The sequence below is a fragment of the Mustela putorius genome, unplaced genomic scaffold (assembly GCF_011764305.1).
Source record: "Mustela putorius furo isolate JIRA1106 unplaced genomic scaffold, ASM1176430v1.1 tig00537248_pilon_pilon_pilon, whole genome shotgun sequence".
NCBI classification, from domain to species: domain Eukaryota; kingdom Metazoa; phylum Chordata; class Mammalia; order Carnivora; family Mustelidae; genus Mustela; species Mustela putorius.
The window spans coordinates 12,185,775-12,212,206 of record NW_025422387.1 but is presented as its reverse complement, the minus strand read 5'-3'; the positions used below and the strand labels follow the sequence as shown (position 1 = coordinate 12,212,206).

Sequence of the window (26,432 nt, the reverse complement as noted above, 5' to 3'; positions counted from 1 at the left end):
GGCAGACAGAATGGCAGGCAGAGGCAGAGGGAGAAGCAGGCTCCCTGCCGAGCAAGGAGCCCGATGTGGGACTCGATCCCAGGACGCTGGGATCATGACCTGACCTATCTTGAATTTACTCTATTTTTACTTTATTGTTTATAAACAAAAGCTGTTCCTGCCACCAAACCATACATCCAAGATGATTATGTCTCAGTCTGGCTAAAATCCTAAGAAAACTGTGTTCATTATAACAAAATTTAACAGAAGCTTGTTGGCATCGCTCTTAGGCATTAAAGGCTAATAAGACCAAAATTTTAATAAAATTCAGTACAGGGACATTATCCCATTAAAAGTACTTCACTGGGGTGCCTGGATGGCTCAGCGGGTTAGAGCCTCTGCCTTCTGCTCAGGTCATGATCCCAGGGTCTTGGGATCGAGCCCCACATCAGGCTCTCTGCTCCGCAGGGAGCCTGCTTCCTCCTCTCTGCCTGCCTCTCTGCCCACTTGTGATCTCTGTCAAATAAATAAATAAAATCTTTAAAAGTAAATAAATAAAATAAAAGTACTTCAGTTATTTTTCTTGGGTGGTAATATTAACCCTGAAAATTGGTCAGATCAAGCTTCTGATATTAATTTGGGGTTACCGGTTTTCTGCATGTAAAAGTAATTGGGTTTGAAATGTGTTTTAAGCCTGAATTAAAAGAACTTAGTCAGTGGTGACTCATGGTAAGATGTTTTTCCTTTTTCCTGCTGGAGCATATGCCTTTGCCTTCAACCTGGCTTTTTAAAGCATTGAAAATATAAAGAATCCTACTTTTATATACTATATTCTGGAAAAGCTCTTTTAGATTCAAGGTGGTGGCCTTAATTACAATGTTTTTAAGTAATGAGCACTACATTTGACTTTACAAATTTCCATAAATTTTTTTTTTTAGTCCCTGCCTTTATGGGAGTTTCTCATCATTAGGTGAAATTGCCAAAAGTCTATTAGATAGTGTATGAGTAACCACAAGGACTTTGTCTTGTTCATTACTGTGTTCCTGGTGCCTAAAACAGTGCTTTTTACAGAGAGAACAATTTAGTATTTGTTGAGTGAAGTCACATACATTCTTTTTTTTTTTTTAAGATTTTATTTATTTACTTGAGAGAGAGAGAGAGAGAGCATGAGAGGGGAGAAGGTCAGAGGAAGAAGCAGACTCCCCGTGGAGCTGGGAGCCCAATGCAGCACTGGATCCCAGCTTTCTGGAATCATGACCCGAGCTGAAAGCAGTTGCTTAACCATCTGAGCCACCCAGGTGCCCGAAGTCCCATACATTCTTAATAACAGCTCATCTTACAAAAATAATGAAAGTCTGTTGAAATAAATTTTCTCCAGCCTTGTTGAATTAAGTAATTGCCAGTTCACAATCAAGCCAGTTTGGGAAGCTCTTGAATTAGCCCAAGGTAGCTCTACCCTAATAGTTCTTAGCATTGATTGTACCAATCTGAAATCTCCTTTAGTGGTTCACTTACAAAAGGAAGAGTAAATCGGCAACACCCAAAGGCACTTGCACCTGTGGGAACCAATGGGCGTCCTAACAGGAAATACTTTCAGCTTGCAATACCCATAGTAATGTGCCGCGCCAGGGTCACGCTGTTTTATCTGCAGTTCCTTGTTAGGACTGTACAACATTTCTTCAAGTTTTCTTTTACATATGTGTAAAAGAGAATGAACTTTAAGTTTGAGAATTAAAATGTGGACGGTTATTTCCATTTTCTTCGTTATCAAGGAATTGGTGAGTTGTCCTTTAAATTCTTTCTTTACTTTCTAGTGTTGTATCCCCTGAAACCTCACTCTAGCACACTGGGAGAGGGGGAATGGAGGACATGTAAGTGTAAAATTACGTACTTTGTAAGTTGTACTTTACAACTTAAACCGGTATCATTATTAATAGTAATAAGCAGTTGTGATCTTTACGTGATACCATTAACGGTAGGTGTTGATAGAATTTCATAGATTTGTTTAGCTCCACCAAGTTTTTGTCTTTTGTAGGGAGTGGGGGAGAAATTCAGAAAAAGTTTTTAGAAAGTTCTTACCAAAATGTCAAACTGTAAAGCTGTATACATTAATGTAATGCTGTTAACGTTAACACTCTCTGACCAGGAAGTACTCTCTTGAAGCCTCATTTATAAAACTGTGTCTATAATAACTTCCTTTCTCGGAATGAAGGTGCTGTTAGCATGGTGTTGTTCGTACAACTTAAGCTGGGCTCCGTTTTATCTTTCTTAATGAACAGGAGGGAGTTTTTTAATGAAAGTCGTCTCTGGGGCAGTCTTACTTATTGCTGAAGCTAAAGAATTTTTTTTGAAGTCTTAATATGTTGGATTAGAGATGTAGGCATGCATTTGAGACAATCTGCTGTGAGTAAGCTTGGTATTTTGTTTTACACTTAGCATTTTATTATAAATATGGTTTGTGTCTAAACATTGCTAATATACTCTTTGTTGAATTTCATGTGAATATTTATGGCCTTAGCTCAAAGTCCAGCTGAGAGTAATCAACCTCGAAAATCACTGGATTCCTATGCTCTATTTATTTTAGTTTGTAGTTTGAGATTACATAAATAAATATTAGTGGGAACTTTTTTTTATAAATTTTTTGATTTTTTTTCCCCTTTTTTTCTGGATAAGTAAAGTAAATACTGAGCTGCAAATAAAACATGATAATCTTGTCAGAAAAGTCTTAAACAAAATTTTAAATATACTCACGGCTATTCTTATTAAATGGATGAAGTTTGTTCTTATGATTGATATTCCTGTAAAACAATATTTCAAAATGAAGCTACTCAAAATGGCACACTATTCATCCTAGAGATCTTAAAAAAAAATCAAGGCCATGTCCTATTTTTTCTTCTTTTCTAGCAAGGGAAAACAGAATATAGAAAGCATTCATTTCTTAAACATAATGCCAAATTTAGAGACAGAAAAGTTAGATGATTTGATCATGTTTATCTTGTTTTGTAAGTTTTTTTGTTTTTATTTTAGTACATAAGGTTACTTATTGAAGTATAATAATAAAACATCTTAGCCATGAGGTAATTTATGACACAACTGTAGTCCATACAATGAAATTAGATGAAGTAGGAAAGTAAATAATTTGTTTAACAGCTCATGGTTTGTATGTTGAAAAATTAATGTGAAGTATTTTATTAGCCAAGAAAGCTGCCTTTAATAGTTTCTTTACCGATTTCGCTAGACCCTTAGAACAAGGTTGACATAAAATCTGTATAATCCTGACTTCCAAACTCCACTAGTACTCTACATGTTAGATGTGTAAAGTCTTCTAATCATACATAGGATGCATTTTCATTCAAGAAGCATATTAGTGAGGGGGCACCTGGGTGGCTCAGTAGGTTAAAGCTTCTGCCTTCGGCTCAGGTCATGATCCCAGGGTTCTGGGATCGAGCCCGGTGTCGGGCTTTCTGCTCAGTGGGGAGCCTGCTTCCCCCTCTCTCTCTGCCTGCTTGTGATCGCTGTCTGCCAAAAAAATAAATAAAAATATTTTTTAAAAAAAAGGCATATTAGTGATATAGGTACTCTATGCTTCTGATACATAAAAAAGAAAAAACTTTTAAGTAAGCTTTGAAATGTGATGTCATAGTGTGGTTAAGATTTGTAAATATTAAACACTTAAAAGTACAAATGATGTTAATTTCCATTTTCACAGATAGAGAGGGCTTTTATGATTATTTTATCAGCACTCCACAAGTATCCCAATCATAGCTTGGATGGGGTGGGGCAGCGGAAGTAGGTGGGGCTTCACAGTAGTGACAGATTATTGCAGATTATGTGGCTGCCTGCCAAAAGGCCACTAGTTGGAAAAGTGGAAGTTACTAACTGCATCCTATTAATTTGTACATATTTATTTGTATCCTCTTATAACTGTTTACTGGTTTCACATGCAGATGACAAGATTTAAACTTCTGATTCACTTGACATGCGCTTAATGTTCTGTTCTTTATTTACCTTGGTCATACTTCTTGCATACTCTGCAGAGATCACACTGACCATTTTGTGGAAGACCGAGTGTTAGCAGAAAAAAGGGGAAGGGTGCACAGAACTTTAAACCATAATTGCTTTGCTTTCTAACCAAAAGTATTGCAGAGTTAACATGTAAAGTGTCCCATCATATTTAGGCAATTCTATAAAATACTAATAAAAATAATCGTGTCTTGTGAAAGAAATTGTAGTTCTCAATTATATTGGTTCAGTTTGAAATTCCTGCTGTTTCAACATACAAGGAAGCTTTGTAGAGGAAATATGACAGCTCTGCCCAGATGCATAAAGAGGGAATCACAGTGGAGAGTTATTTTTAGAGGTGTCTTATGAGTATATTTTATTCATATACTGAGAAGTGTCTCTCAAAGTTTAGTTTCTGTTTCATGCTTACTGACAGCAGTTAAATAGGTTGCACAGGGCACTGGATATTCTATTAAGAAAATACTTTTAAAAGCATTTTGATGTCACCAACAACCAGCCTAGTTAGTCTTGACCGGGCTGGAGTCAGTGACAGCATTTGTCAAAAATGTAACCAAATTGAGAACATACCGAGATGCTATGGGTACCATCAAGTAGTAATACAAGGGAACAGTTAACTTCCATTTCATGCAGGGTCCCACTCTCCTTCAGGAATAGAGTGCACTGTTTTCAGTATAAGGAAAGGTTAGAAGTAAGTCAGGGAATCTGTCCGTTTGTATCACTGACAGTGCTTAGACGTTCTTCCCTAACTCTTGTACACAGTGAGTAACATGTCCAGGTTCCTTATTCCTGTTACTTTTGGCTTTGGTCACACATGTTTGAGGTTGGCAGTGTAATCTAATAATTAACAAGAGCCTATCAGATGAACATGTCTGCTGCTTACAGCTCACAAGCTTTGTGATCTTATACAAATCCTTACTCTTGAAGCCTTGGTTTCTTCAACTGTAAAGTGGACACAAACATAGTACTTGTGGATTATTGTGAGGGTCAAGTGAGATTACCTACTAGGGGAACAAGCTTGGTTGTACTTTGTAAGGAAAGAGCTCAGTGAGTAATAGTACATGGACTATTTTTGCTGGTTTGGGACATTTCCCTTCTTATTCACAGTTCTACCAGAAAATGATCATGGGAAGAGATATAGCACAATACATGCAATCATGTACAGATAATAGAATCAATCTTACTAGAGTAAATGCATTTAAAAGTACCGTGGGAGCACGTGAATGAGATCTATAGGTCTTACTTATTTATGCCACTCCTCTTAGAACGAGGGGAAGCAGGAGAAGAGTTGACTATAGATTTAAGTGATTTTTAGTATAAAAAGTTAATGTGCCAAATTGAGCTTTAGTAACATTTTGTTGCTGTTTTTCACTTCAGAAAATTTCCTCCCCATTTGATACAGCGCAGCCTAGGAAAGCAACATGGCCAAGTGTTAATTTCTTAAGTCATTTTCTCAACATTTTGTTTTCTTCCTACTGGATCACTATCAGATAAAGTTAAGAATATGCTCCAGATTCTAGATGCAGCTCTAAAAAAGTTGGGGTTTTTTAGGGATGTTCTTCTGGTTTGGTTTGGCTTTATTGGGGGTAGAACCACACAGTAAAGAATACACATTTGAGTATAAAGAAGAGTGTTTTATGTTTTCACCATCTTAGTGTCAGGGGTTGATGTCCTGTAATGGTTCAGTTAACTTTGTTTGTATATTGAAAAACAACTAATTTTTACATAAGCAGATTTTCTTGGGGTTGTGTTAACAAAGCAAATGTGAAATCTGGGGGTGCCTGCTGTAAATTCATCAAAGAAAGCGATGAAACTACTTACAGAGTATTTGGTAAACATTTAAGCTGAATGGATATATTTTTACTGTTGGAAATATCCAGGTCTTAATCTGTAGTACAACCCCTTTATGTGGTAGGCAGCCTTTGCATTAGTCTGTGTTTCATTCTCACTTCTGATACCCCCCAGTCTCAAAGGCCCAGCATGTTGCCACTAGACTATACTCTATCTCCGTGCACCTCTCTTACTCAGACCCTTATGGCCTTATTCCTGGATTACCACAGTTGCCTTCCTTCGTTCGTTTTTTTCCAACTCCTCCTGATTAACCTTCTTTAAGTGCTACTCCTCCCCGTTTCAGAATGCTTCACTGGTTCCATGTTTCCACCACATTAAATCTAACCTCTTCTGCTTGACTTTCAACGTCCTTTCTTATATGGCCCTCACTGCTCATCCAGCTTCATTTCCTATGTTCTTTGGCCTGTTCTTTCTGCTCTATTGAGGTGAGTGTGTCTCTGCCACATGCCTTACTTGTTTAAGTCTGCACCTCTGGTACTGTATCTCCTTCATCCAAAAAGTGCTCCTCCCTGGAACAGAGAGGAGAGGGGAGGGGCACCTGGGTAAAGTGCTCTGCTCGGGCTCAAGCTGTTAAGTGTCCCACTCTTGATTTCTGCTCAGGTCATGATCCCAGGGCCCTGGGATCCAGCCCCACATCGGGCTCTCTACTCATCGGGGAGCCTGCTTCCTCTCCTTTCTCTGCCTACTTGTGATCTCTGTCAAATAAATAAAATCTTTAAAAAAAAAAAGAGTCTCTTTCTCTGCCACATCCCACCTCCGCCCCCCAAAAAAGCCCTCCTCCCTTCTCTCCGCCTATTCAAATTTAACTTTTCTTCAAGATCCTGTGTAAAATTTACTTCCTGTTTGAAGTAAAATCAGTTTTGCTGCAAAAATCCCAGATTTTTATTTATTTATTTTTTTTTTAAGATTTTGTTTGACAGAGAGAGACACACAGCAAAGAGGAAGCACTAGCAGGGTGAGTGGGAGAGGGAGAAGCATGGAGCCTGACGTGGGGCTCTACCCAAGAACCCTGGGATCATGATCCAAGTGGAAGGCAGATGCTCAGTGACTAAGCCACCCAGGGGCCCCCAAATCCCAGCTTTTTAAATTAGCAAACCAGTGAACAAAAATGTGCGTAGTATCTTAATTCATCCAGTTTTATCTTCACTAATGATGTAAATAATTTGATTACGAGGACCATATCTTACACTTCAATCTTTCACAGTTCCTGCAGAATGCTGAAGCACCTGACCTTGATTTGCAGGAAGAGAAAAGAAAACAAATCTATTTCATCCTTCCTTTCTAAGGTCAAGTCAACAATCCTAGTAATATTAAAGAGACCTGAATGTTTCTCCAATTTAGGTCAGGTCTGTCACCTCATTTACAGAAAAAATGGGAGGCAAATGGAGACAGTCTTTTAACTGATTATAGATTGACATGCTTGCTTTTCTTTAGGAAAAACTATACATGTGTGTACCTATATGTATAATCATACATATGTGTGTGTTTGTTTCCTCTGTTAAGGAATGAGATAGCTAACTGCTCTCAGAGAAGTTTAGTTTTGCTATTACAACTTTCCATCCTGTCACTGTAAATTAAATATGATCAATCAATTTTATGTAATCAAGAAGTCTTCTTATCCAATTCTTTAATGTAAGTGAAATGCCTGTTGTGTATGTTAGGCTCTATGAAGGGATACTGAAGTTAATTACATATGCTCCCTTCCCTCAAAAAACCATTAAGGAATTCTGTTAGGGAGAACAAAATATATACTCAAAAGCTTAAACATAAGAATACTTGTTACTTCGAGTGGATGCCTATTGTTTTAATTTTCAGTCAGTTTCCTGTCCTTTGAAATGATACATGCCTTCTTGTATTGATGCCAAAGAGCATATAGGATGAACAAATGAAAAAAAAAATTAAGAAAACTCCCCATCATTTTTTTCCAGTTTTATTGAGGTATAATTGACCTATAACATTTGATTAGTCCAATGTGTACAATATAATGATTTCTGTAAATATTGTGAAATGATCACCACAATAAATTTAGTTGACATCAGTCACCTCAAACCTTCTCCATTGTGATGAGAATTTTTAAGATTTACTCTCTTAGCATCTTTCATATATGCAGTTCAGTGTTGTTAACTATTATCACCATGCTGTACACTATATCCCCAGAACTTATTTATCTTATAACTGTACATTTTTACCTTTTGACTACCTTCACTCATTTCCCCCCACTCTCTACCCCTTGTCTCCAGCAACCACCAGTCTGTCCTCTGTATCTATGAGTTCAGTTTTTTTAGATTCCATATATAGGCGAAATCCTACGGTATTTTTTTTTCCTCTGACTTACTTCACTTAGCATATTGCCCTAAAGGTTCCTCCATGTTATCACAAATAGCAGGATTTCCTTCTTTTCTATGGCTTAATAATAATCCGTTGTATACAGATACTACATTTTCTTTATCCATTCATTGATGAATACTAGATTATTTCTGTGTCTTGGCTATTATAAATAATGCTGCAATGAACATAGAAGTGCAGGTATCTTTTCAAGATAGTGATTTCATTTCCTTTGGATATATATCCAGAAGTGGAATTGCTGGATCATACGGTAGCTCTATCTTTAATCTTTTGAGGAACCTCCATGTTTTCCATAGTGGCTGCACCAATTCACATTCCCACTTTTTTTTTCTTTTTAATGTGTGCCTTCCTTTGTACGATGCCATAGAGCATAAAGTACACCCAAATGAAAACTTTTAAAATACAAAATGTTTTGCATTCATAAAAGTGTATATTTGGAAATGTCTAGTTAATGCTTTAGATTTTTATGTTAATGCTTGGTTTTAGAGACTACCTTTCATTGCAAAGATTAAAGTTAAATAACTCTGTAAAGTGTTGTACTTTTATTTTATTTTTCCATTTAAAGATTTTATTTATTTATTTGACAGAGAGAGATCACAGTAGACAGAGAGGCAGGCAGGCAGAGAGAGGGAGAGGGAAGCAGGCTCCCCGATGAGCAGAGAGCCCGATGCGGGACTCGATCCCAGGACCCTGAGATCATGACCCGAGCCGAAGGCAGCGGCTTAACCCACTGAGCCACCCAGGTGCCCCAAGTGTTGTACTTTTAGTGTCCACAGAATAACTGCTTTAAGTCCAAGATGCCATTCATGTATAACTATAAAAGCTGGTTAGATAACATGCCAATGATAAAAAGTTGAAATTATGGACTATTCAATACAGGTTAGGATTTTTAAGAAATCATTTTCCAGTATCTCTGACAGACAGAGATCACAAGTAAGCAGAGAGGCAGGCAGAGAGAGAGGAGGAAGCAGGCTCCCCACAGAGCAGAGAGCCTGATGTGGGGCTCGATCCTACGACTCTGGGATCATGACCTGAGCCAAAGGCAAAGGCTTTAACCCACTGAGCCACCCAGGTGCCCCTAAAATTCAAATTTTTAATGTATCCACAATGTTACGCAACCATGATCACTGTCTAGTTCCAGCACATTTCCATCACTCCAAAAAGAAACCCTGTACCTGTTAGCATCCCATCTCAATTACCCCATCCCTTGGCAACCACTAACTTTCTGTCTCTATGGATTTGCCCACTCTGGATACTTAATATAAATGGAATCATAAAATATGTGAATTGTTGTCAGACTTCTCCACTTACCATAATGTTATCAAGGGTCATCCGTGCTATGGCATGTGTCAATGCTTAATTTTTATGGATGACTAATACTCCATTAGATCAGTAGATCACAGTGTAGTCATTCATCAGTTGATGGACATTTGAGTTGTTCCCACTTTTTGTCTATTAAGAATAATGCTACTGTAAACATTCATATGCAGGTTTTTGTGTGAATATATGTTGTCAATTCTCTGGATATATACCTAGGAGTAAAATTTCTCATAATTATTTTTGTAAAATAATTCAAATGAAAGTGCTTTGAAATTATTTCTTTTGAAATAATTCTTTACAACTGTCTCATACACACATACACACAAAATTATTTATTCAGCTAATTTGTTTCCCACATCTGTCCTTCAGAAGTATGGCAGAGGCAAACTTTAGCTCAGATCCTGAACAAGAAGTCTCTAATTCTAAGTGCATGTAATCTGAGTTCAACACTGCTTGGTACATTCAAGATACTGTGGAGTACAAATAAGTCAATAGTGTCTCTTCTACTACTGGTTATATTCAATTAATGGAATCAAGAAATGTCTATATTTGGGGCGCCTGGGTGGCTCAGTGGATTAAGTCTCTGCCTTCGGCTCAGGTCATGGTCTCAGGATCCTGGGATCGAGCCCCACATAGGGCTCTCTGCTCAGCAGGAGCCTGTTTCCCCTTCTCTCTCTCTGCCTGCTTCTCTGCCTACTTGTGATTTCTGTCTGTCAAATAAATAAATAAAAAAATCTTTAAAAAAAAAAAAAAAGAAATGTCTATATTCTTTCAAAGTAAGACAGAATGGCATCAATGCCACAAGAAGTGAAGTACTTTCTGTACGTGAAGAAATGGAGTAACTTGGGGTTAGAATTGGAGCAGAGTCTTGAACACTGGGTAGCTTTTCAGCAAGGGTGCTAGGCCATAATCTGTCTATTTTTTAGCCTAGTTCCGACACTGTGAATAAAATATAGGATACCCAGGGACAGTGGCAAACCAAAGGCCCTTGAATCCTATATGAAGAGGTTTGAACTTTGAACAGTAGGTAGTGGGGAGCCATTTAAGGTGCTTGACTAGAAGAGACTGATGCAGTCAGTCTCTGAAAAATGACTCCATCAGTAGTTGGTAAAGCAATTTAAAAAAAGAAAGAGATTAGGGATGAGAACTTGGTTCTGGAACTAGGACAGCCTTGATGCAAAGAAGAAAAGCAGCTAGTGAGAGATTTATTGAGGACATTGGCAGCTTCGATGAGATAGTTGAAAGCAGAAGAGTGAATCAGATCAGTAAGAAAGTGTAGAGAGAAGAGACGGACCCAGTACAGAGCCTTGTGTTAAGAGGTGAGTGAAAAGGCACCTGGGTGGCTCAGTGGGTTAAGACTCTGCCTTTGGCTCAGGTCATGATCCCAGGGTCCTGGAATCAAGGCCGGCATCTGGCTCTCTGCTTGTTGGGGAGCCTGCTTCCCCTCCTTTTTCTGCCTGCCTTTCTGCCTATTTGTGATCTCTCTCTGTCAAATAAATGGATAAAATCTTAAAAAAAAAAAAAAAAAGAAGAAGAAGAAGAGAGGTGAGCAAAAGAGGACAAGCCGAGAGAGGTGGGTTGGAAAGAAACTCCCAAGAGGAAGGTGCCACACAAGTCAAGAAACAAGATGTTCCATAAAGGTTATAGAAAGATACAACCCGAGAATGGTCCTGTTGGATTTGGAGATTGGGAGGTTAGAGCTAGTGAGTCCCTAGGATAGTTCCCTCTCCTCCTCTCAGTAAATGATACCTTGAGCATATTGTAGGCCGAAAGGAGAGCAATGGAAGATTTAAGAAAAGTGAGAGGAGTAGGTTAGTGATAGGAGAAGGTAGCAGGATACCAAATTAAAAGGTAGTTTCTTTGGTGGTGTTGGGGGAGAGTTGTTTAACCTGTAGAAGAAGAATAAAGGATGAAGTCAGTTGAGTGTACAGAGAAATTTTAAGATGGCATGGAGAAAAACCAAGGAAGCTCACACTGAATAGCCTCAAAGTAGAATTTATAGTATTATTGCTTATTTAGTAAGGCTATAGATAGAATAGTTAAATTAAATGAGCACCAGCCTGGATGGTTAAGGGTTCATAAGTTAAGGGTCTGCCTTTGGCTTGGGTCATGTTCCCAAGGTCTTGGGGTAGAACCTTGTGGCTAGGACTCCCTGCCCAGTGGGAAGTATGCTACTCCCTCTACCCCTGTTCGTCCCCTCAACTTGTGCTGTCTCTTGCTATCTCTCAAATAAATAAAATCTTTTTTTTTTTTTAAAGATTTTATTTATTTGTCAGAGAGAGCGAGCGAGAGCAAGCACAGGCAGACAGAGTGGAAAGCAGAGTCAGACGGAGAAGCAGGCTCCCTGCGGAGCAAGGAGCCCGATATGGGACTCGATCCCAGGACGCTGGGATCATGACCTGAGCCGAAGGCAGCTGCTTAACCAACTGAGCCACCCAGGCATCCCACAAATAAATAAAATCTTAAAAAAAATAAAAATTGGAAAATATCTTGAATCACCTCAGGCATATGTAGAAGGATTAAATTCTGTCTTTCCATCCTGTATAAATCTCCATTCTTTTAGCTGTGTACTGAACATCTTTGCTCATGCCTTTAAATGCATTTTCCTCTCCAAAGCATAGCAGTGTGATGCAATTATGCTTGTTGAGTCCATTTTTCTGCTGTTTATTCAAGGTGTGTATTTTGAGTACTAATAATATTGACTGCTCAAGTACAATATTTTCTTTAAAAGTTCATAATCCCATTTGAATTTTTTAGACCTTTTTTTCTCTAAAAGATTCCCCAAACTAATTTTATTGTGCTTTCTGTAGAATAGAAATTTTTTAGTGATCTATTATAGTGTAGCAGGCACTGTGGAGATATTGTAATCTGCACAATATTTATTTGGTTAAAAATAATAATGAACAGTAATGATGAACGATGTCCCTGTTGTAAGATGTTACAAAATCAGGTCCTTATGAGTCCTGAAGTTTGGAGTTCCCAGCAAGAACACTTGTTGGCAAATGTGTAGAAATGGAAGCAGATATCTCCCTTGTTCCCTTTAAGGTTTTCTCCTATTCTGCACAAAATGGTGGGGAGTCCTTGACCCAAGATAGCTCTTAGGTAATTTTTAACAACTATGTAAATAACATGCTTTTCATTTTAACAAATAGAAAACATAGAGGAGTAATTAGAAAGTAAAAGTTATCTTCTATACTCAAATACATTTTTACATATAACCTCACAGACTTAACTAAAAATGTATTTTTTAAAGTAGTGATTAGGGGGGGCACCTGGCTGGCTCAGTTGTTAGAGCTTCCGACTCTTGATCTTGGTGTTGTGAATTCGAATCCCACGTTGGGTGTAGAGATTACTCCAAAAATAAATCTTAAAAAAAAAAAAATTGATTAGAGGGTGCCTGGGTGGCTCAGTGGGTTAAGCCTCTGCCTTCACCTTAGGTCATGATCTCAGAGTCATGGGATTGAGCCCCGCATCAGGCTCTCTGCTCAGCTGGGAGCCTGCTTCTCCCTCTCTCTCTGCCTGCCTCTCTGATTACTTGTGATCTCTCTCTCTGTGTCAAATCAATAATAAAATCTTAAAAAATAAAAATAATTAGGAAGATTATATTACATTATTATATTGTCTTATAAGCTGGTTTTTTTTACTTCAACAGCAGTTTATCAATATATTATATAAACATATACTCCTATTTCTATGCCTAAATGTATTGCTTCCACATCATTTTCGAACCAGCATTGTTTTATGGATATTCAAAGTGGATTTGGGGGGGAGGTCGTTTTTATTCTTACAGATTGTCCTGAATAGCCCCTTAGTTAATCATCTCCAGTATAACTCTAGTTTTCTTTACAGTCATAGTAGATTCTGTAGCAGATGGACCCAAAGAACCTGGTTTCCCAAGATCATGTTTTGTTTTGTTTTAAAAAAGGGTGGGGGGATAGCATTATTATAGTGTGTGTCCCAACGAAGTCTCCCCTTGCTTAAGGAATGTCCTCTTTCCCCACCCACTAGAAGCACAAGCTAATAGTGCCTGACAGTTTGGTCAACCAAAAAGGGTTTGAAAGGATGCATACTTATCTCCCTAAACACATGGCTTTTTCCTTGGCCTTCATCTGCTCCAGAGGAACTCCAGCTCCCCTTCTTCCCTTAGACTATCACCAGCCTTCCTTCCTTTTATATTCCTGCCTATTCAGGAATTTTTTGTTTAGTTTTTGCATTCAAACCTCTTGGTTATAAGCCAAGATCATCATTATGAGGGGGAGACTTTGAATTTGTCCAAGGAACCAATTACTGTAGTCATTTAATTAATGAATATTTTGTGCCCATTATTGTAATGGCTATATTTCAGCCTCTTTAATTTATTCTGTTTTGTATTTTAGAAAAGTATATCCTCATCTGACCCTAAAAAATAGATATTTTCATTCTCGTCCTACTAAAACTTCTACTTTAAATTTATGGCACAACAGTAAATATGAATACAAGTATAGAAGGTTTTCAGTTGGTTCAGTAGGCTTTGTTTTTAACATTTTATTTAATGGCTAGGTGATTGAGTGGACTAAGCTTATAAAATTTGCTAAGTGATTCTTAACTGGCTAGCATCTTAGAAAAACAAATTAAAGTTGTGATTGCCCTTGACAAGGTGAAGGGGTGCCTGAGTATTAATGAGAAGTTAACTGGAAGACTCGAAATTATCCAGGTGATTCAATGAATGGCTGAACAAACAGACAAACAGACAAAAAACGTGGAACTGTATCCAGGGTCTCCAGACTTTCAAAAAGCATGGCAGAAAGCGAAACAGCCTTGTTGGGTAGAGTATTGTTACTTATGGGAGAGTAAACTACTATTGTCATTTTAAAAAGCTGTACTGTTGTTAGTAGTATTATTAGTAGAGCATGATTTCTGTTGCAGTTAAGGAGACTTTAGCAGAATTCCGCTAGTTTCTAATACGTATTCACAGCAGAGAGCTGCATGCAAGTGATAAAAACAGGAGTGAGATCAAAAAGTTCTAATTGCCACACATCTTTCATGTTACTGAACATATCGTAAAGCGATAGTTGCTGATACCACATTTCTTAGATGGATGTTCCATCATTGTCAACAGATGAGTAGGTACTGTTGCTGTGAACACCACTTCTCCCTTGTGAGCCAGGTAAGATAGATGGTTGTGTTAGAATGTGGTGTTCCGTCTGCTCTGTATATCAACAGAGATTTACACCTGCACTTCTATATAATAACTGAGCAAATCAACTCTATAGTTGCCTTATCTGAATCTAGTGGATGATATTTACCATGACACTTGCTTTCCTTTGTTTTAAAAGAATCAAGAGCTTGAGTTTTTGTATTCCGGCAAGTCAGAAAAAAGAAAAGAGGGATGTATATAAGATAAAGGGTGATTAGTACATTAGGGACTCTGGGGGAAAATGAGTGAAGTCAGTACAAAAAATAAAAATAAATTACAGGATCAGAAGTCAGTCTGTTGTCACTGTTTTAAATTTGTAAGTATATACATGGTTTCTTATGTTGTAGAACTTGGAAAAATTAAGTTCTAGGGCATTTTTAAAGAATCTGAGTTTAAGGGCGCCTGGGTGGCTCAGTGGGTTGAGCTGCTGCCTTCAGCTCAGGTCATGATCTCAGGGTCCTGGGATCGAGTCCCGCATCGGGCTCTCTGCTCAGCGGGGAGCCTGCTTCCTCCTCTCTCTCTCTGCCTGCCTCTCTGCCTACTTGTGATTTCTCTCTGTCAAATAAATAAATAAAATCTTTAAAAAAAAAAAAAAGAATCTGAGTTTAAAAGAAAATGCTAAAACTCCAAAATTGCCACCTCTGAATTGCTGTCATTAAGTACTTCCTTTAAATTAAATGTATTGATGGTTTAATTTGGTATCATTCTGACACCTTATTCTACAGTTTGCCAATGCACCTAAATGTAACTCCCTGAACATATCAAACACTCAGTAAGTATTTAAGATGATTTTACTAAGTATTCTAAGTCCTAGATTTAATGTAAAGTATCACATATATGGAGTGCACTGAGACTCCTGAATTTCTGTGACAAATTTTTGCTTTTGATTAATGAAATCACTTCACACTGAAGTGCTATCTCGATTCTACCAGTATCTGTGGAAGGGATGAGTGTGTGTATGTGTATATGTGTATTTAAAACCTGAGAGGTATGAATAGAACCTGATATCCACATTTTTGAAGACCTAATAATTTCTTTGACAGAGAGACCGAGAGCACAAGCAGGGGGAGCAGCAGGCAGAGAGGGAGGGAGAAGCAGACTTCCCATTGAGCAGGGAGCCCGATGTTGGGCTCGATCCCAGGACCCTGAGATCATGACCTGAGCCCGAGGCAGATGCTTAACTGACTGAGCCAACCAGGCTCCCCAAGACCGAATAATTTCTAACTGAGGTTTTTACAGTGTCTCACAACACAGTACCATCCAATATTTTATATTGTATTACATATTTTATTTACTGATAGCACACAAATTTATAACTGTGTTATATTACCTGAATGAAGAGTCTGACATTTACTATGCTGATTCTGCAGACTTCTAGGGGTGATAAGTTTCTAACCTTTATTATTTCAAATCTTGAACTAAATGTACTTCCTTCCTACTTGTATAACAAGATCTTTTTCAACACATTGGAGAGAATATTCTTCATCAAGCTTTAAAAAAAGTAAAATTCAAAGTTATTTTGTACTAATAAAATCTTATACTGATATATTTACATTAGCATCTGTTAAATTAGAACGTTAGTCTCTAACTATCAGCGGATTGATTCCTTAAGCTAGCTTTTCCCAGGAAGCACCAATAGTATAATAACATCAAAGCTAACTATTCTCGGAGATAAGTAAGCCACATGGTCCTTCCCAACTCTGAAATCCTATGATTTCAAGCTAATTTCAAATGAAGGAGGGAAGTCCTTGGCTAAAAAGTAAGACAGTGAAAATGTTTTAACAAGCAAGTGAGGGATTACAAAAGAGTTTTATTAGCAGGCTCTCGTGGACTTGATAAAAATCTTATGAAAGTCATAATAGGCAGTTTTGTAGTTAAAACTGTGAGCAAAGAAGGAAATGTTTTAAAAACAGGGAAAAATGAAATCAACCCTTCCCCTTACTTTTTTTCTAAGTTTGCTTAGTTTGACCATGTGTCCCTACATTTGTAGCTCACACATTAACAGAGTGACAATCTGGTTACTCACTCCTTTTATATTAGATTTAATTATTTAAATTAATTAAAACTTCTGAGCTAATTATAATCATTTAAGATGTATTAATGCTATTAAAATAAAATTTGAACAGTTCAACTAACCAGAATATATTTGTACCTAATTTAGACTTGTATAAAGATAGTAGAATTTTTTTAAAATGGGGCAGTTTGGGAAATTTAAGATTTTGACCTTGTATTTGATGACATTAAAATTGTGAAATTTTAGATATACTGATGGTATAGCTACTATGTTTTAAAAGTCGGGTTTTTATTTTATATGTACAGTCTGAAATGTTTATGGATGAAATGGCATATCTAGGATTTGCTTCAAAATGATGGAGAATTGGGGCACCTGGGTGGCTCAGTTGGCTAAGCCGCTGCCTTCGGCTCAGGTCATGATCCCCGGGACCTGGGATTGAGCCCCGCATTGGGGCTCCCTGCTCAGCGGGGAGCCTGCTTCTCCCTCTGCCTGCTGCTCTCCGTTCTCATGGTCTCTCTCGCGCGCTCTCTCAGGCTCTCTCTGTCATATGAATAAATTTTTTTTAAATCCTTAAAAAAAAATAATGGAGAGTAGATTAGGGAAGCGAATGGACCATTAGTTGATAATTTAAAGCTGGGCATGACATAGTTTATTTCTTTGTTTGACATTTTCTACAATTAAAAAAAGCAAATAAGCAAAGAGCTGTTAAAATGTCACGTGGTAGGAAAAGAGCAGGGAGAAGAAAGTCACTTCATTCTGCCCAGAGGAATCATCTTTAATTTCTTTGCTCTTCTTCTCTCTCCAATCTGGTGGAAAGTTCTCACCTTTTTTGGGAGTGGGGGTGGAGGCAGCCAAGTTATCATTAGATAATAATCTTTACATTCCATTCAGTTGTATCTAATTTTATCACAAGTATGTGTATGTACAGAAATGCATGGAAAGTACTTATAGTTATCTCCATAATTCAGACTTATAATTTATTCTCTACAAAGGTCAGTATTTTAGTTACTGAAGCTCTAACTTGTTGCTAAAATAATTACTTTATGTTTTAAGAGGAGTAAGTGCCATTTCTCAATAACATGAGTAGTGTGTGGAAATGATCATTTTTGATGGTCAGAATACTAATAAACTGACCCCAACATGCAAGATTTTGTGAAATACGAAGAATAGCTTATTATTTCAAAATTTCGAAAAGGGAAAAAGGGGAATTTCAAATAAACTAAATGGCATGATTGGATTGGAAGAATCTACAGAAAAGAACAACTAAAATTCTCAATTATCTCTACTTCACAGCCATATGATAGGACTCACTACACAGGTTTTTTTTTTTTTAAGATTTTATTTATTTTATTTGACAGAGGTACCCCTCATTACACAGATTTTAAAGATAACAGTGTTATAGACCATTCAGGCCCGTAGTTATGAAGACTACACAAAAGCCGTACATTTGGGAATTGAGTTTTTTGGTATTGAATATTATGAAGAACTGAGAATTTTCATTCACTTCAAGCTCTTGTCTTGGTTTCTCAGCCTCCCTCTCTTTCTCCCCCTCCCCCCTTCCTGTATTGCATCCCCCTCCCTGACACCAGAGTTAACTTTGTAAAAGATAAATCTGACCATCATTCACTGACTTCAAAAACACCAGTGTCACCCACTTGTTCATGCCAAATCCAGACTGCCTTTGTGAAGTATCCACAGTCATACGGTTAGTTTCATCCTTTTTTGGCCTATTCCCGGAGAGAACAGTAAGCTCAAACACAACAAAGTCTTGGCTGGTGCCAGGGAATCGTATGCTTTTCTGATTTGCTTGTGCTTTTTTTTTTTTTTTTATTTTTATTTTATTTGACAGACAGAGATCACAAGCAGGCAGAGAGGCAGGCAGAGAGAGAGGAGGAAGCAGGCTCTGCGTGGAGCAGAGAGCCCAATGTGTGGCTCAATCCCAGGACCCTGGGATCATGACCTGAGCTGAAGGCAGAGGCTTTAACCCACTGAGTCACCAGGTGCCCCTTGCTTGTGCTTTTGAATGCTCTGTTCCCTCTGCTTAGAATGGTTTTTCCTTCCCCCATCTCATCTTGTAAGACCCAGTTGAAAGATGCCTCCCTCAATTCCCTCAGACAACACTTACATTATTCTATCCTTTGTTTTCGTAAGCCCTTTTCATCATGTCACTCTTTTTGGTACTATATTCTAACCACTTGGTGGTGTTTATCACCCTTTCTGTTGATTATTTCATTCATTCATTCTTTCAGATATTCATTGAGAAGTTACTGTGTCCCAAACACTGTTGTGGCACTGGAGACAGAGTGGTAATTAAAATCATCACAGTCTCTAGTGGGGGACACATATATTTTAAAAAATCAGCACAAGCACTTTATATATTTACAGCTGTGCTATCAGTAAAGATGGGGTTTTATGTAGATTGCCCACGCTGTCTTCCCACCTCTACCCTCCAGCACAAAAGCTAACACCTCACACAAAGAATCAGCTCAACAAATGCTTAAAGAAGTGAGTGATGCATGTGTAACTATATGGATTTATTAGATTAAACTCTATTTTGAGATTTTATAGATTGACGCAGTTGTAAGAAATAGAGGTTCTTCACATACCCTCTACCTAGTCTCCTGCAAAGATGACGTCTTCTAAAACTGTAGTACAGTAGCGCAGCTAGGATATTGATACTTTTCAGATTTCCCTGGACTTCTCTGGTACTTGTCTGTCTGCGTATATGTATGTATTTAGATCCATGCAGTTTTTCACATATGTAAGTTTGCGTATACACCACCACAGTCAAGACAGAAAACTGTTCTGTCACCTCAAGGAGATGGCAGTCACTACATTTACTCCCATCCCCATGTCCCCAGCCCCTGTCCTTAAACCCCGGCAACCACTAACCTGTTCTGCCTCATTTCAAGAAAGTTATACAAATGAAATCCTATAGTATGTAACCTTTGTAGATTGGCCTTTTTTCCACTCAGTTTAATTCTCTGGGCATCCTTGAAGTTGCTGGCGTGTCACTGGTTCATCCCCTTTTATTGCTAAAAAATATCCTATGGTATGGATGTATTACAGTTCACCATTTATCTATTGAAAGACATCTGGGTTGTTTCCAGTTTTGGGGCTATCACAAATAATGCTGCTGTGAAGATTTGTGTATAAATTCCCCACAAATTTCCATTTCTATGGGATAAATGCCCAGGAATGCAATTGCTGGGCATATGGTAATGTTTAGATTTATAAGGAAACACTGTTTTTCCAGAGGATTATACCATAGAATATGTAAGAGGGAATAAGAATATGCAACATAAGAGGGATCCAGTTTCTCCATATTCTCACCAGCATTTGGTTATATCACTTTTTTTTTTATTTTACCCATTCTGATAGGTATGTAGTAATACCTCATTGTTGAATAGAAGTGGCAAGAGCAGACGTCCTTGTCTTGCTCCTGATCCTAGGCAAAAGACATCCCTCCAGTCTTCCACCATTATGTATAATGATACACATATATATACATTTTTTAAGTCATAAATAAGTGTTGGATATTGACAGATGCTTTTTCTGCAGCGATTGATATGATCATAAGATTTTTCTTTGGCCTGTTCATGAAGTAAATTATATTCAAATGTTGCATTAGGAGCACCTGGGTGGCTCAGTGGGTTAAAGCCTCTGCCTTTGGCTCAGGTCATGATCCCCGGGTCCTGGGATCAAGCCCTGCATCAGGCTCTTTGCTCAGTGGAGAGCCTGCTTCCCTTCCTCTCTCTCTGCCTGCCTCTCTGCCTACTTGTGATCTCTCTCTACCAAATAAATAAATAAAATCTTTAAAAAAAATGTTGCATTAGCCTTGAATATGTTAAATAATTAATATATAAAGTATATAATTCTTATGTATTGTTAGACTTAAGTTGTTAATATCCTGTTCAGAATTTTTTTTTTAAATCATAAGTACATTTCATAATTTTATTAAGCTTTTTAAGTAATCTCTGTACCCGGCCTGGGCTCAAATTCACAACCCCAAGATGAAGAATCACATGCTCCACCAACTGAGCCAGGCAGGTGCCCCTGTTTTGTTGAGGATTTTTGTGTCTAAGTTCATAAGACATACTGGTTTGTAGTTTCTTTTTTACACTGCCTTTGTCTGGTTTTGGTGTCATGGTGATAATAGCCTCATAAATTGAGCTGGGAAGAATTATCTCCTTTTCTATTTTCTGGAAGAGATTATATAAAATTGGTGTTAATTCTTTAGCTATTTGGTAAATTTTTCCAATTAAGCCATCTGGAGCCAGGCATTTCTTTTTCAGGAGCCTTGATATTACATAGTTGATTTTTTTTTTCATGATTATAGAACTATTCAAGTTCTAGTTTAAGGTTGGTAGATTTTTAGTGGTTTGTGGTTTTGGAGAAATTGGTCCATTCTGTCTAAGTTGTCAATTTGTGAACATAGAGTCGTTCGTGGTATTCCCTTTTTACACTTTTAATGACTGCAGGATGTTCTATCTCCTGTCTCATGTATAGTATGAGTAATTTATCTGTCTTCTCTTTTTTGTTAGTGTTGCTAGAGATTTATCAATCTTACTGATTTTTTTCCAGAAATCAGCTTTAAATATCATTGTTTTTTTGTATTTTTCCATTTTTAATTTCATAGATTTCTCTTCTTTCTTTCTTTCTGCCTACTCAAGGTTGATTTTACTAATGTTTTTCTAGGTTCTTAAGGTAGAAACTTGGATCACTACTTTCAGATCTTTCCTGTCTGGTAATATAAGAATTAAATATTATAAGTTTCTGTCAGGGGTGCCTAGGTGTCTCAGTTGGTTAAATGTCTGACTCTCAGTTTCAGCTCAGGTCTTTATCTCAGGGCCCTAAGTTCAAGCCCTGCATGGGGCTCCATGCTGGGTATGGAGCCTACTTTAAAAAAAAAAAAAAAGAAGAAGAAGAAAAGAAAAGAAAAGAAAGAAAGAAAACCTTTCCCTCAGAGCACTCCTTTAGCTGCATCCCACAAATTTTGATATGCTCTGTTTTCACTTTTGTTCAGGTCTATGTATTTTTTTATTTCCTTTGAGAAATAAAAAGCCATGTGTTCTTTAGAAATGTGGCATTGATTTCCAAATGTTTGAAGATTTCCCTGTTGTCTTTCTATTATTAATTTCTAGTTTGATTTCATTATGGTTAGGAAAACATGCTCTCTATGATTTTAGTTATTTTAGATTTGTTGCAGTTTGTTTTCTCCCACATGAATGTTCCATGAGCACTTAAAAAGAATGTATATTCTGCTCTTATTGGGTAGAGTGTTCTATAAATGTCAATTAAAGTATGTTAGTGGATGGTATTCTTCAATTCTTTTATATCTTTCCTAATTTTCTGTTTAGTACTTCTATCAATTGCTGAGAGTAGGGTGTTAAAGTCCCCAGTTATAACTGTAGGTTTGTCTGTTTCTCCTTGTAGCTGTATCAGTTTTTGTTTTGTATATTTTAAAACTCTTGTTTGGTGAAGCCCATTTAGGCTTGTTCTCTTTTTGGTGGATTCATCCTTGTATTGCTGTGTAATGTTGTTCTTTGTCCCTGGTGATTTTCTTTTCTCCGAAGTCTGCTTTACTGATGTTAATATAGCTACTTCTGCGTTTTTTTTATTCAAAATAGCATGATATATCTTTTTCTGTGCTTTTACTTTCATCCTGCCTATGACGTTGTAGTCGAATTGAGTTTCTTATAATCATCATATTGTCGGGCCATGTCAATCTCTCTGTCATCTTTCGATCTCTTTTATGGTGGCTACTTTAAAACCTTTTTCAAATAATTCCAACTTCTGATTCATCTTAGTGTTGGCGTCACTTGGTTGTCCTTTCCCATTCAAGGTGTGATTTTCCTAGCTCTTGGTATGAGAAGTGATTTTTTTTTTTTTTTGTATGCTGAACATTGTGGATATTATGTTTAGAACTTCGGATCCTTTTTAAATCTTCTGTCTTACCAGGCCATTGCCCTGTTTAAAATGTGTAGGTTCTGTCCTACTTTTGTGGGTTATAGTTTATTTTTTTATTTTAATTCCAGTGTAGGGACACTTGGATGGCTTAGTCAGTTAAGCATCCAACTCTTGATTCTGGGGCAGGTCATGATTTAGGGTCTTGAGATCGAGCCCTTTGTGGGGCTCCAGCTTGGAGTTGCTTGAGGTTCTCTCCCTGCCTCTGCCCCTGCTCACTCACATGCACACACGCACACCTTCTTTTTCTCCCTAAAATAGATAGATAGATAGATAGATAGATTTAATTAGTTAATTAAAATTTAATTCCAGTGTAGTTAACATACATTGTTATATTCATTTCAGGTATACAATATAGAGTTTCAACAATTTTACTCAGTGTTCATCAAGATAAGTATACTCTTAATCTCTTTCACCTATTCCTCCTACCCCATGGGTGGTAGTTTGAGTGATAATTTACTTGTCCTTTCAACATTATCTTGGTCCACTTCATTCTTCTGGCTTCAGGTGAGCTGGAGGATCCACTGGATCCCTGCTGGTACCACTCTCTCTCTGATGGTGCTTCTGGGGGACAAAAGCACCTACCCTGGACCACATTCTCCTGCTGATGGAGGGCTTTGGGTAGCGATCTGCTACTTGGTGGAGGGTAGGAGACTCCAGGTCCAATTTGCTTTCGGCTCTTGGGTGAAGTCTGGGATATGCCAGCCTAATTTGTCTTTTGCCTCTGAGTAGGTGGCCAGAAGCCATCAGTGCTGGGTGGTTCTCTGCCTGTGAATTGAGGCTAAGAGACATCGGGCCTTTTGGGCCCGATAGAGGTGCACACCTGCTGCCACCAGTTGTGAGACAAGAATGGATTGTCCTGCTTGGGTTCCACTGTTGCCATTAATGTCACAGATTGGTCCTACTGCTGCCACTGAATGTGGATTTCCCTTTTAAGTCCCTGATATGCGTCCCCTTTCCCAATCCTTTGGCCAGAGAGAACAGGGTTTTATTTTGTTTTCTTCTGATTTTGTATGCCTGTCAGTGGTTCAGTGTGCAGACCTTTCCCATGACCAGTCTGGGATATAAGGGAAGTAAAACCCAACCTCAGGGAAACAGTCGGGTTCTCTTTAGTCCTAAAATCCCTAGCCGATCTGCCTTCTTGTTTCTACTATTCAGGGTCCTTTGTAATTGTCTACAGAATTATTTCCAGATTGTATAGTTGTATTTAGAGGGAAAGAACAGGGAGAAATGTGCCATCTCTTGTCCCAGAACAAGAAGCCTACATGGATTTTTAAAGAGAGATATTGTACGGACAGTACTAAAGCAGTACTGAACAGTACTGAATTTCTGATGATGTATGTGTTGCAAAGTATAGTGGGGGTTATATATATATATATATATATATTTTTTTTTTTTTTTAAAACACCACAGAAGGGGCACCTGGGTCGCTCAGTGGGTTAAAGCCCCTGCCTTTGGCTCAGATCATGATCCCAGGATCCTGGGATTAAGCCCTGCATAGGGCTCTCTGCTCAGCAGGGAGCCTGCTTCCTCCTCTCTCTCTGCCTGCCTCTCTGCCTACTTGTGATCTCTGTGTGTCAAATAAATAAATAAAATCTTTAAAAACAAAACAGTGATTAAAAAAAAAAACACCACAGAAGATGCTGAGTTTAATAAACATTTCCTCATCCTAAGATAACCATGATTTTCCAGTTTTTATTATAACAAACGAGGTTCTTCCAGTCTCTTACTTCTTTCTCTTTAAGCTGAGGTGGAGCAGGCTGGCCAGCATCATGGGTATCACAAAAGTTGGAGATGTTTCCAGGACCTTCACAGGCATGAGCCCCTGAGTATCACTTTTAGTGCATAGTGAAGAACAGGATCTTGGGCTAAATCTGAGATGATTAAGTGACATAATCTATAAGTCTGTAATATTACTTAAGTATTTGTCTCCATTTTATAAAAACAGTTCAGTTTTTTAAAAATCTTATATTGGATTTGGATAAATGAGAATTTAGTCTACTTTTGCATGATTTCAAATATTTAATTTAAGTTTAAAAACTGCTTAGTGATTACGTGATCTAATTCTGCCACCTACCCACACCATTGTGTTAGAGACTGTGCAGTTCTCCTTATGGAAAATGATATCACCAAGCAGTGGAGAGTAACTAACTGATTTAATGACAGGACAACAGCATAGTTTCTTTCTGTGTCTTCTAAGGAAGGAATGCAGTTTTAAAAAAGTTACTTAATGAAGGTACTTTATTCTGATCTAACTATAGACTTATACTGGAAAAGAAGTACAAGATAAGTGCTGCTAAGATGTCAGCCTACAGAGGAGAAAGAAAAATTTCTATAGTGATATTTTTAAAAAGTAATAAATTTTTAAGAAAACAAAGAAAAGAGAATCCTACAAGATAGGTTTATTAATAGAGGAAAAAGGGGAACAAGAGAAGACTATTTTAGAAAAGATAGCTTTGTGTATAACTCAAATGTGAGAAAATAAAGTCATATTATAGAAACTGAAAGCTGGATAGTGGGGTAGGCAGTAGATGACAAGAAGAAAGCTCATAAGGAAAGACTATCCTTGGTTCCTAAAAAATAATTAGTATAAACACTAGGTTTTTCCCTATTTTTTTTATCCTATTCATAGGTATAAGTGTTAAAATAAATTTATTTGTAATGTGATAATAATCATACTTTTATAGTTTTCAGAAGGTTTTTACTTACTAGTAGTGCATGATATTTTATAACAGTTTATAATATACCTTTACATGCATTATTTTATTTGATCCCCAAGACTATTGTAAGGTTAGATGATATTATTCTTATTTTGGAGTGAATGAATGGCCCAAAAGCACAAAGGTAGCAAATGGTGTGGCCAGGGCAGAACCAAACTCTTTCTTTCTGATTTAGTGTGGTACGATCATTTTCTGGGAGCCCATGTTGTCTGCCTCTTATCTTCATTCCCTCTTTACATCAATTCAGAAATCAAAGGTTAAATGTTATTATAGACTCTCTTCTAGAGAAAATGAAATTTAATTCCAAGTTACAATTTATATTCTTTTATTTTTTATTAATTTTTTAAAAAAGATTTTATTTATTTATTTGACAGACAGAGATCACAAGTAGTCAGCGACGCAAGCAGAGAGAGAGGAGGAAGCAGAGCCTAATGTGGGGCTCGATCCCAGGACTCTGGGATCATGACCTGAGCCAAAGGCAGAGGCTTAACCAACCCACTGAGCCACCCAGGTGTCCCTACATTTATATTCTTTAATAATTACTCCCTCTTGAAAAACACTGTATGTATGTCTCACGAAATCCCTCCCCAGTATAAAATGAGACTGTGACCTGTGTGTACCATAGTAGAGTTTTACATTCCTTATTTGTCTTTTGATTGTTTTGGGAAGGTGGCAGTTAGGCACAGATAAGTTCCATATTCTTGTTCTTCACACCGAAGGAAACAGATGTCTCACATTTTCATAGGGTTTATGGTAGTTTCAGACTTAAGAACCTCCTAAAGACAAATGAGTACTGTCAAACCAAAGGATCATTGTTCACCATGATGACCTTCTGCACCTTTCTACCCACTTCTGTCTTTCTTCCTTCCTTTTTCCCTTTGTTTTTCTTTCTTTTCTTCTTCTACCTTCTTTCCTTTTCTTGTTCCCCCTTTGCTTGTTTTGGCCTCCTTTCTTCCCCCATGCTCTCTTGGTTTCTTTTTCTTTTTCTTTTTTTTTTTTTTGCTTCTTATCAACAAGCACATTTAAAGTTTAATTAGCA

At 37.6% G+C, this 26,432-nt stretch overlaps 1 protein-coding gene across 2 annotated transcripts in view; it reads left to right on the top strand.

Annotated features, from left to right (window-relative positions):
- Positions 1–26,432, top strand: part of TAOK3 (TAO kinase 3) — a 182,679-nt gene that overhangs the window by 7,729 nt on the left and 148,518 nt on the right. The window contains exon 1 of one of the 2 annotated variants that reach the window (XM_004753332.3): positions 1,488–1,757. The exons of the other annotated variant lie outside the window; for it this stretch is intronic. The gene's annotated coding sequence lies outside the window, so the exon portion shown is untranslated. Of the gene's footprint in view, positions 1–1,487; positions 1,758–26,432 lie in introns of those variants that run through there. 2 annotated transcript variants of the gene reach the window in all.